Genomic DNA, 12,104 nt, shown 5'->3' on the forward strand with positions numbered 1-12,104 from the left:
AACAATGGGCCTGATTTTTCTCCCCCTGCCAGCAGTACACCAATAAAAGACTGTCAACCTGAGTACATAAGAACAGCTATATTGGGTCAGACCAAAGGTCCATCTAGCACAGTATCCTGTCTGCGGACACTGGCCAATGCCAAATGCCCAAGAGGGAATTAACACAATGGCTGTGTCTAGGCTGGCAAGCTTTTCCGCAAAAGCAACTGCTTTTGTGGAAAAACTTGCCAGCTGTCTACACTGGCCGCTTGAATTTCCTCAAGAACACTGACTTCCTACTGTTTGAAATCAGTGCTTCTTGCGGAAAAACTATGCTGCTCCCGTTTGGGCAAAAGTCCTTTTGCACAAAACTTTTGCGCAAAAGGGCCAGTGTAGACAGCTCAGATTTGTTTTGCGCAAAAAAGCCCCGATCACGGCTATCTGGGTTTTTTTTGTGCAAAAGCGCGTCTAGATTGGCCACGGATGCTTTTGCGCAAAAGTGCTATTGCGGAAAAGCGTCCGTGCCAATCTAGACGCTCTTTTCCACAAATGCTTTTAACGGAAAACTTTTCAGTTAAAAGCATTTGCAGAAAATCATGCCAGTCCTTACACAGCCACCAGGTAATCATCACGTGATCCCTCTCCTGTCGTCCATTTCCAGACAAAGAGAGTAACATTACTCCAGTTTTACATCAATGTAAATGAGGGTCCAAAGTAGAAAGAATATTGCTCTGTATCTCAGAAGAAAATATTAAAGAGTGATAAGATTTTTTTTTAAGTATTAAGATGTACCAAGGACACGAGCAAGTGATGCTAATAATGAGACACTCGTAGTAGGAAAAGCATCGCTACATCAGTTTTTTTTTTAAAGTTGGCCCACCATTTGGTTACCATTCAACTAGTTTTTGCTTTGCTCATTAGTTCTCAGGAAGTGATAGCTGTATTGAAACAAATCTCCAAGAGTCTCTCAAGTGACTGAGGTTTCTGTGTGCTAGCTCATCAATACAGAAGAAAGAGTCATACGGACAGATCCTCAGCTGGTGTCAATTGACTTCAATGAAACTATGAAAATCAGTTTAGGGTCTGATCCACAGAGCCTGTTCTACTTTCATTTCTTCCGTCACCAACCTTTTTCCAGAGAAAGAAAGTCTGTCAGCTATCCAAGTGTCTTACTTTCTCACTACCCAGAGTGGGAGCAGCATAATGAATCCCATCTCCAGAGGGGAGATAATTTAGGAAGTGCTGCAAATCACATTATGTGGGGAGCTTTATTCTGCCTGTCTGGAAATGTATACAAGGACTATGTAATGATATTGGTTTATTGACTTTCTCATACCTACTTTCCCCATAGGTTGATCACAAAATTGACTAAAGAATTCAATTTAAATCTGGGCAGCTTACTTGCTGACGAATAGTTTACTTGCCAAAAAATGCAGCACTAGAGTGACCAAAAGTATTGTATCAAATTTGATGACTAGTTTCAGACAAAAATAAGAGAAACATGTTTCCAAAAGCTGAATATGCTTTGTTTCACCATTTTAAGTGAAACATTATAATCTTTTGTTTCAAAACCATTTCATTTTGAAATTTAGCCAAAATTATGATTTTTTTAAAAAGATAAAAATATTTCAAAATGAAAGGCAATATTTCATTTTGGATTGAACAAAAGCTTTTGTTTAACCTGAAATGAATTTGTTTGTTTGCTTGTTTGTTTCAGTGAAGGGGAAAAATTTCCAGTTGAGAGGAAAAAAGTCTCCAGTTTTTCTTGGTTTTTTTTAAGTAGCTACAGAACCAAGTAACTAATCATTCGCTCATCTCTATCTGAAAATGCACAATCATTTATATCAAATATTACGGCCATCGTCCCCAAGTTATTTCGGAAAAGATGCAAACTCATCTGAACTTCTAGCTGACGGTTAACTGGAATGGCAGGGGAACGGAATATGGTTGGAGCAGGAGATAGAGTGAAAGAGCAATCAGGAAAGATGAGGAGATTGGGAAAGGAAGCAGCAGTATAATAAACGCATGTGCTATGGACAACAAACACAGTAATGAGATAAATCTTACATGCACTTGGAGAGTCAAGTCTATACACTTGGGGTGAAATTCTGTCCCTAGTAAAGTCAGTGGAAGTTTGCTTTTGACTTCAGTGGAACCAGGATTTCACTCATTTCATTTCCACAAGCACAGATCTCTCTGGGTGACCTGAAGGAGATGTCCCAGATCTGGGCCTAGTACTGTAGTCAGTTCTTTCTTCTTACTCTGATCCACCCACTAGATGGCAACATTGAATTACGTTCTAATAAAGTCAATAGTACAGACGCAAGGTTATAGGAATAGGGTTTAGACTTGAAGATCACAGAACATTTGAATTTTGTTTGTTTTCTTCATCGAGATGTTATTCTTCTGCTAAATTCCTGCATTTCTTTAGTTTCTACTCCAGTAAATTGTGATTAACTGGCCAAAATCAAATCGTATGAATTAATATTTCCAGATATCGATGATATTTTCTACTTTTATTAGAGGAAATTATATAAAATGTGACAGTTTATTTCATTTAATGAGAAATAGTTTCAACAGTTCAGTTTGAGAAATAGATTAGCACATGGGGTGAGAAAAGAAGGATCAAAATCTAGAGTCCATCCTCAAGTAACAACACTAGCTCAAAACACTGAAACGATGTAATAAGAGCATCACAGCCTTCTCACAGGAAAACTACACAGTTTGTTTTGAAAGAAAAAATCTCTTGATGTGATCCTTTTCATTTATAAAGAGAAGGACTTCTGACATTTTGAACTATCATACGCATTATGAAAATAAGACAATTTCCATAATCATGGACGAAAATAAATTAACTGTAAATTGTTCATAAAGAACTTTGCTGCAGAGAAAAAACATTAATGTGGGAAGAGTGTTATCTACTTTATTTACATCTAAATAAAAGGGGTTCTATATGAAATAGGGGAAATTAGGTAAAATATTAAAGAGAAATTCAGATATTCATAGAGGTTAAGGTCAAATGAGGACACCTTATCAACTAGCCTCAGCTCCTATATATCCCTGTCCCCTAAAACCACCCAGCCATCTCCCACAGTGCTAGAGGGTAGGCATAGCATCTAGAGTGACCTTGACAAATTGGAGGATCGGGCCAAAAGAAATTTGATGAGGTTCAACAAGGACAAGTGCAGAGTCCTGCATTTGGGATGGAAGAATCCCAAGCACTGTAATGGGTTGGGGGCCAACTGGCTAAGCAGCAGCTCTGCAGAAAAAAGATTTGGGGATTACAGTGGATGAGAAGCTGGATATGAATCAACAGTGCGCCCTTGTAGCCAAGAAGGCTAATGAAATATTGGGGTGCATTAGTAGGAGCATTGCCAGCAGATCTACGGAAGTGATCCCAGCCTGCACCATTCCCCACTTTCCCTTTATTTGGCACTGGTGTGGCCAAATCTGGAGTATTGCATTCAATTCTGGGGCCTCGTTACAAAAAGGATTTGGACTATGGATGCACCGGAGAGAGTCCAGTCAGTGGAGGACAATAAAAATTACTAGGGGGCTGGAGCACATGACCTGTGAGGAGAGGCTGAGGGATTTGGGCTTATTTAATCTACAGAAGAGAAGAGTGAGGGGGGATTTGATAGCAGCCTTTAACTACCTGAAGGCGGGTTCCGAAGAGGATGGAGAAAGGCTGTTCTCTGTGGTGACAGATGGCAGAACGAGGAGCAATGGTCTCAAGTTGCAGTGGGGAAGGTTGAGGTTGGATATCAAGAAAAATTATTTCACTAGGAGGGTGGTGAAGCCCTGGAATGGGTTACCTAGGGAGGTGGTTTTTAGGTCCCAGCTTGATATAGCCCTGACTGGGATGCTTCAGTTGGGATTGGTCCTGCTTTTAGCAGGGGGTTAGACTTGATGACCTCCTAAGGTCTCTTCCAACCTTGTAGTCACCAGTGGCTTCTGGAAGCGGAGCAACCTGGCCCCAGGCCACTCCGCTTTACTGTCTCCCAGCCATGCCATGTAGGGAGGGGGTTTAGGGGAAGTGGTGGAACTGCACTCACCAATGGTGGGAAGTGGAACAACTTCATAGGAGTCAGGAGAGTGGTGCAGACTGGGATCAGTTGCAACACTTTCTACTGCTGCCACTACTGGTGAGTGCAGGGGTGGGCCACGGCCTGCTGCCAGAACCAGGCCTCCCTCTAATCCCCTGGGAGGATTGCTCAGGGGAGAGGGTTTGTGGGAAAGACTGATGCCCTTCCCAATCAGCTCTGCTGACTCCCAGCTGCATTGCTCCACTTCTCACTGCTGCCGGTGAGTGCTGGAGGCAGCTCCACCCCTTCCTCCAAGGCACCACCCATGAGTGACATGGCTGTGAACCAGGAGAGTGGAGCGGTGTGGGTCAAGCCACTCTGCTTCCCACAACAGGTCAGTGTGGGATCAGGCCTGACCCCTGCTGCTGACCCCAGGTCCTCCGCAGGACCCCACAAAGTATGGGGCAGAGTGGCTGCCCCAATCTGTTCTATGGACAGGATGACTCTGGGTGTAGGGACAAAATCAGGAAATCCAGTTCAAAGAATGTGTTATAGCTGGAAAGACAGGCTAGAGAGACAAGGGCTTTAGGGGATTCACCCTGCAGAAACAGACTTGGGGTCTGCAGCCATTTAAGCTCCTGTGTTCTGACCATCCCTTCCTGGCAGGAGGTTTGAGGAGTCAGCTCTGTACACTGCCATTCCTCCCTCCTCTCTAGGCTGGAGTTGCATTGCCTCAAGCACCGGGAAGCTGTCCTCATACTGCCCTCACCATTGGCTGGGAATCATGGCTTATGGAACTTGTGCGGGGCAGTGCCTACAGGGCAGCGTGGGCCACACAGAGCCACCTGTTCCACATCCACTTCCACCAAATGGAAGCTGTATTGTGGAAGTGCCCCAAGCCCCAGCTCCTTTCCTCAGCCCCGAGTCCCTTCCCCCAACCTAAATCCCTCCCAGATCCTAGCTTCTCACTCCCCACCCCAGAGCTCCCTCTTGTACCCTAACACCTTACAAATCCCTACACCCCAACCTTGAGCCCCAGCCTTGAGCCTAATCCAGCACTCTAAACTCTTTGGCTGCAGCTTGGAGCCCACTCCTGCACCCCAAATGCCTCTTCCCCAGCCCCACCTCAGAGCCTTCACCCCAGGTAGGAACCCTCACCCACCCTCCTGTTTAAATCTGCAGCCACCAATCCCCTATTTTGGTCTCCCAGAGCCTAGAATCTAATAGCCCCAGACTTCGAGAAGAGTTAATTCAGCCCCAGTGGGGCCAGATGCTATTCTCCTGAGGGTACTGAAAGAATTAGCTGAGGAAATCTCAGAGCCACTGGCAATTATATTTAACAGGATGACAGAAGAAGTCCTGGAAGACTGGAGAAGTGCCCACCATAAAAAGGGGGAACAGGGAAATGTTAGCCACATCAACCTAACTGAGGATGAAGAGGGAGCCACTAGCAGACAGCACAGCTTCATCAAGAACAAACCATGTCATCCCACCTTGATCTCCATCTTTGACAGAGTAACTAATTTGCTACGGGGAATGTGGCTAGGGGGAATATGGTGGACATAAAATACCTGATCTTCATCAAGGCTTTTGACACCTTCCCACATGACATTCTGATAAGCTGGAGAAATGTAGATTCCACAAAACTTTCATTAAGTGGATAGTTGGTTAAACAACTACAAACAAAGAGTAACTATTAATGGAATGATGTCAGATTGGAGGAGGTCTCAAGTGGGGTCTGTTCTGGGTCTAGTGGTTTTTAGCATCTTTATTAATGACATGGAGGTAGGTATCAAAAGCAAAGTGATCAAGTTTGCAAATGGACCCTCCTCCCCCAGCTTTGTGTCAATATTTTGGTCAGAGGGATCTTGATATACCAAAGAACTGGGCTATAGCTAAGGCTATGATTTATAAATAAATACTTTGAAATAATGGCCGGCTTGTGTAGATGCAGTCGTGCAAAGTAGACGTACCCTCAGGGAAGAAAAAACAAATTGCACAAATACAGAATGGAGGATATCTGGCTTGACAGTAGCACTGTTCAGACGGAGCTAGAGGTCGTGGTGGATCACAGCCTCGGCAATAGTCAACTATGCAATCCTGTCAAAAAAACAAAAGCAAAAAAAAAAACCCAAATAAATTCAATTTTAGGTTGCATTAACAAAGGCAGAGTGTGCAGTTCACAGGAAGTGATAGTACACTTCTACTCAGCACTGATTAGGCCTTTACTGGATCCCAGTTTTGATCACCAATGTATGGATGTAACGATACAGGAGAGGAGCCAGAGATGATCAGCAAAGATTATCAAAGGGATGGAATGCAAGACATATAAACAAAAACCGAAAAAACCCCAACCCTCCTGGTATATTTAGTTTGAGAAAGAGGGGATTAAGATGGAACATGATAATGGTCTTCAAATACTTAAAAGACTGCTATAAAAATGCAAAAAAAAGTTTCTCTGTCATATACTGCAGGACAAGATGCAGTAGGTTCAAAATACAGCCTAGCAGATTTAGATTAAATGTCAGGAAAAACATCCTAACTGTAAGAACAATAGGACAATGCTATGCACTGCTGTGTGAGATTGCTGAAGTTTCTTCACGAAAGCTTTCAAAGGGATGGCTTATATACAACAAATCCTTCATCTTTTCAGGGGGTTAGATTAGATGGTCCCTTCTAACCTAATGGTTCCATGATTAAATGTAAAGAAATTTAACTATGTCTCATACAAATTGGCAGGATACCTTCATCCAAAAGGTTTGTTTCCTAGAATCATAGAATATTAGGACTGGAAGGGACCTCGAGAGGTCATCGAGTCCAGTCCTCTGCCCTCATGGCAGGACCAAATACTGTCTAGACCATTCCTGATAGACATTTATCTAACCTACTCTTAAATATCGCCACAGATGGAGATTCCACAACTTCCCTGGGCAATTTATTCCAGTGTTTGACTACCCTGACAGTTAGGAACTTTTTCCTAATGTCCAACCTAAACCTCCCTTGCTGCAGTTTAAGCCCATTGCTTCTTGTTCTATCCCCAGAGGCCAAGATGAACAAGTTTTCTCCCTCCTCCTTATGACACCCTCTTAGATATCTGAAAACTGCTATCATGTTCCCCCTCAGTCTTCTCTTTTCCAAACTAAACAAACCCAATTCCTTCAGCCTTCCCTCATAGGTCATGTTCTCTAGACCTTTAATCATTCTCGTTGCTCTTCTCTGGACCTTCTCCAATTTCTCCACATCTTTCTTGAAATGCGGTGCCCAGAACTGAACACAATACTCCAATTGAGGCCTAATCAGTGCAGAGTAGAGTGGAAGAATGACTTCTCGTGTCTTTCTCACAACACACCTGTCAATGCATCCCAGAATCATGTTTTCTTTCTTTGCAACAGCATCACACTGCTAGACTCATATTCAACTTGTGGTCCACTATAACCCCTAGATCCCTTTCTGCTGTACTCCTACCCAGACAGTCACTTTCCATTCTGTATGTATGACACTAATTGTTCCTTCCTAAGTGGAGCACTTGCATTTGTCTTTACTAAACTTCATCCTATTTACCTCAGACCATTTCTCCAATTTGTCCAGGTCATTTTGAGTTCTGAGCCTATCCTCCAGATTAGTCGCAACCCCTCTCAGCTTGGCATCATCTGCAAACTTAATAAGCGTACTTTCTATACCAATATCTAAATCGTTAATGAAGATATTGAACAGAGCCGGTCCCAAAGCAGACCCCTGCGGAACCCCACTTGTTATGTCTTTCTAGCAGGATTGTGAACCATTAATAACTACTCTCTGAGTACGGTTATCCAGCCAATTATGCACCCACCTTATAGTAGCCCCATCTAAGTTGTATTTACCTAGTTTATTGATAAGAATATCATGCGAGACAGTATCAAACGCCTTTCTAAAGTGTAGGTATACCACATCCACCTCTTCTCCCTTATTCACAAGACTTGTTATCCTATCAAAGAAAGCTATCAGATTGGTTTGACATGATTTGTTCTTTACAAATCCATGTTGGCTGTTCCCTATCACCTTGCAAAGTAGAAACTTTCAACTCTGAGGGTATCATCTTCTGGTAATGGCAGAAAGAAACAAACTTAGTTTAACAGAGCAAGGGTATGTCTACACTACAAAGTTAATTTGAACTAACAGACATTAGTTCGAATTAACTTTGATAGGTGCTACACATACAAACCGCTAGTTCGAACTTAATTCGAACTAGGGGAGTGCTTAATTCGAACTAGGTAAACCTCATTCTACGAGGACTAACGCCTAGTTCGAATTAAGAAGTTCGAATTAAGGGCTGTGTAGCCACTTAATTTGAACTAGTGGGAGGCTAGCCCTTCCCAGCTTGCCCTGGTGGCCACTCTGGGCACCACCAGGGAAACTCTTCTGCCCCCCTCCCGGCCCCGGAGCCTTTAAAGGGGCACGGTCTGGCTACAGTGCCCGTACCAGGTGCAAGCCTGCCAGCACCCAGCCAGCAGACCCTGCACCTGGCACGGCACGAACCAGCCATCCGCTGCCACTCAGCCCTCCGCCTCTTCCCGGGACCAGGCTGGCGGCTCCCAGGAGCTTGCCCGGGGCTGCAAGAGGCGGGTGCCCGCCTGGTCTAGTGCGGACATCGTGGACCTCATCCATGAACGCCATACTAGGCATAGGAAAGTGGCCGTCTAGGGCAGCATAGCTACCAGCCTGGCCACCCAGGAGCAGGTTTGCATGAAAATCAAGGTGGTCCAGTGAGACCCCCGACCCTGAGCCCTGAGCAACAGCCGTACTGGGTCAGACCAAAGGTTCATCTAGCCCAGTAGCCTGTCTGCTGACAGGGGCCAACACCAGCTACCCCGGAGGGGATGGACCAAGGACAATGATCAAGCCATTTGTCTCATGCCATCCATCTCCAGCCTTCCAAAACAGAGGCCAGGGACACCATTTCTATCCCCTGGCTAATACCACTCCATGGACCCAGCCTCCATGAATTTATCTAACTTCTCTTTAAACTCTGTTATAGTTTTAGCCTTCACAGCCTCCTGCAGCAAGGAGTTCCACAGGTTTACTATTTGCTTTGTGAAGAAGAACTGTGCGTTATTAGTTTGAAGCCTGCTACCCATTCATTTCATTTGGTGTCCTCTAGTCATTCTATTATGGGAACTAATGAAGAACTTTTCTTTATGCACCCTCTCCACACCACTCGTGCTTTTATAGACCTCTATCATAGCCCCCCTCAGTCTCCTCTTTTCTAAGCTGAGAAGTCCCAGTCTCTTTAGACTCTCTTCATATGGGACCTGTTCCAAACCCCTGATCATTTTAGTTGCCCTCCCACCCTCTCTCTTCCCACCTCCTTTTCCAAGTCTCCCCTAGTTTTGTTCAATAAAGAGAGTTTCTATTTTTGAACACACATGTCCTTTATTTTGTACATCAGGAAGGGGGGCTAGGAAGGGTAAGTGGAAGGAGGTGAGGGAGGAATGGGGTATGAGCCCCCGATGGGGAGGACTGGGGTGGTTTTGCAGGCTCCTCGGGGTGGAAGCTCTCCTGCAGCCCCCCGATTGACATACCTCCCCCCCGGATGGCAGCCTGCGGCAAGTGCAGCTGGGCTGATGGCTGAGTGCTGTGATGTGCCAAGTGTGGGCATTCAGGGCACTCCAAGCCAGGACTGCTTTGCTGTCCCTCATCGAGGTAGACAAGCGAGCAGGGAACCCCTGAGAACTGTCTGTCCGGGGTGGGGGTCGGGTCCCTTTAAGCACAGCTCTCGGCTAGCCTGAGACAGCAGCTCCACACTCTAAGTCCTAATCTGATGCCCTGCCGGCACTGCTTCCGGCCATCCTTAACGTCGGTTCAGGGTCCACTCAATGTAGACATGCTAGTTCAAATTAGCAAAACGCTAATTCGAACTAGTTTTTAGGTCTAGATGCACTAGTTCGAATTAAGTTAGTTCGAATTAGTGCTGTAGTGTAGACATACCCCAAGAGATTAGTGCAAGAGACATCTAACTATCTTCCTAGATGTTTGGGGTAAAGGAAAAATAATGCCATTTGCCTTTTCCCTCAAATAAAACCATGTGTTTTAAAATTTAAGGATCTCTCCATATTGACTGGGGCTTCTGGATCCCACTGTAACTACTAAAGAATACATCTAAAGGGTTTAAATGACCCAGGCTTTTGGGTAGCTTTTGGGATGAATGTCACCTTTTCTGCCTTATTTTTTCCATGCATGACATAGGGATAGTAACAGTAGGCTGGACCACACTCATCAGAAGTTTGACACCATTAAAGTATATGAAATGACCTAAGGGATGAAATTTGGCCCACTTTCCTTATTTGGATCACCTTCCTCACTTGTTGTTCTGTGAGAGTGGTGTTTTACAAATGTGAATTGTAACAATACTTAATGTAATCAAGGAATGTTGTAAAATAAGGGATATCTATAGGCCAAATTTATGATTATTATTACCTACCAATCAAAGTAACCAAGAATAAGAGGAAATCCAGTATGTATAATGATAGTTTTTATACTTCATCCTGACTTATTAAATCTAAGTGAACAAATCTTTCCTTTCATCTCTGCATTCACTGATTTTACCTGGAAAAAAAAATCCTTCCCTCTTTAGACTGTAAGTCATTGAGCACAAATATATTGGAAAGCACACACAGAATCCAATATGAACAGCTTTCTATTTTCTGGATTTTTTTTAATGTACCTATAGCGTAAAAGCAAGGGCATGTGAGTTACTGCTGACATAGGCCAGACACTAAACCACCAACCTCACCACCCTGTAGTTCGCTCAGTGGCCAGGGATATAAGGAGCTATTTAGAGAAACTGGTGGGCCTGCCTGATGCTGATGTAATGATGCATTCCTGTGGTTTGCAAGCTGTTTCAGAAGAGAGATATGCTGTTCATGTGCATAGGGGTGGGAGCCCAGGTTTTGCTACATCCTGCCCAGAGGCCAAAAAAGGAAACAAGACACAGCAGAAATAAGAATGAAATGCAAACAGGCAGTAGGTAAGATTTAGGAAGAGAATTAAAAAAAAAACCCAACCTTTGAGTTAATTGAAACAGGGAACAATACAACTTTATGCAAACCACACTCTATAAATGAAGATGGTTCAGAGAGGAGTTTTCCTTCTCCAACCCCCTCCCCCCCCCATGTAAACACAGTTTAAGGGACCTGATTCACTTCTCTTTCATAACAGTTACATTTTAATGTAATTCCACTGGCTTTAATGCAAGGGTGCAATTTATCAAGAGCTAGGGGGGGCAGTATGCCCCCTCCTGAGTTTGTTCCTCTGGATTTCATACTTGAGGTCTGCTTACAGCCCATGTCCTGACTCCAGAGGCAGGTCTTAAATGCAATAGCATTTGAACTGCTTGCAGCTTTGCCGTTGGGGCAGATAGCTTGTTATAAAAAGAAGGAGGCACTTGATTAGGAATAACAAAAGGCTGGGCATTGAAGTAATTGAAGGATCATTAGGTCATCATGAAAACATTGCTGGATACTCCACTTAAAAGATAGGGGAGGAAAGAGTAGGAATGAGTGTTTTGATGCAAGGATCTGCATTTGGACCACGGTTGCTAAACTTCTCATAAATGCTCTTGAAAAAGGGTAAACAAAGATTATCCAAAACTGACTGCAGAGTTACAAAGGGATCTCACAAAACTGAGAGAATGGGCAATTCAAGGGCAGATGGAATTCAGTGTTGTTAAATGCAAAGTAATGCACATGGGAAATTATAATCCTAACTATAGATACAAAAATGATGAGGTCTAAATTAGCTGTTCCTACTCAAGAAAGAGATCTTAGAATCCTTGTCAATAGTTCCCTGAAAACATCTACTCAGTGCACAGTGGCAGTATAAAAACTAAAAAGCTAACAGAATATTGGGAATCATTATAAAAGGTATAGATAATAAGGCAAAATACCATATTGCTGCTACATATAAAGTCATTGTATGCCCACATCTTGAATACTGCATGCAGATCTGGTCACCCCATCTAAAAAAAAGATATATTGGATTTGGACAAGGTACAGAAAGGACCACAGAAATGATTGGGGGTAAGGGACAGCTTCCATGTGAGGATAAATGAACAAGACTGGGATT

The sequence above is a fragment of the Pelodiscus sinensis genome, chromosome 3 (assembly GCF_052426305.1).
Source record: "Pelodiscus sinensis isolate ZL-2025 chromosome 3, ASM5242630v1, whole genome shotgun sequence".
Taxonomy (NCBI): Eukaryota; Metazoa; Chordata; order Testudines; family Trionychidae; genus Pelodiscus; species Pelodiscus sinensis.